This window comes from Triticum dicoccoides, chromosome 1A (genome assembly GCF_002162155.2).
Source record: "Triticum dicoccoides isolate Atlit2015 ecotype Zavitan chromosome 1A, WEW_v2.0, whole genome shotgun sequence".
Taxonomy (NCBI): domain Eukaryota; kingdom Viridiplantae; phylum Streptophyta; class Magnoliopsida; order Poales; family Poaceae; genus Triticum; species Triticum dicoccoides.
In genome coordinates, this window is record NC_041380.1 from 468,226,488 (window position 1) to 468,226,897 (window position 410).

Genomic DNA, 410 nt, shown 5'->3' on the forward strand with positions numbered 1-410 from the left:
CATATGCGATTGTTCATAGGATTAACTACTTCATCATTTTCTCTAGAAAAAAATACTTCGTGATTTTTTTTAAAGCCAGCCATTATTTTCCCTTGCGCTCAACATTTCCCCTTGGCTGCCCGGGCTCGACCCGGCGCGGTCTTTTCCCTTCCACGAGTGGGTGCGGCGGGGAGCTCCCCTCCCTCCCTCCCGCCCCACATTTTCCCCTCCTCTCTCTGCACGCGGGCCACACCAGCGGGAAGCCTCTCGAATTCGCTTTCCACCGCCCATTGTCCCGCGCGACCCCCGCTCCCAAAATTCAAACTCCTCGACCGTTCCCTACACCATCCCCTTCCCCGGCCAGACCACCACTTCCACCCCCAACCCCGCAATCCCCCACACCCAAACCCAAACCCCAGCCACCAGCTAGC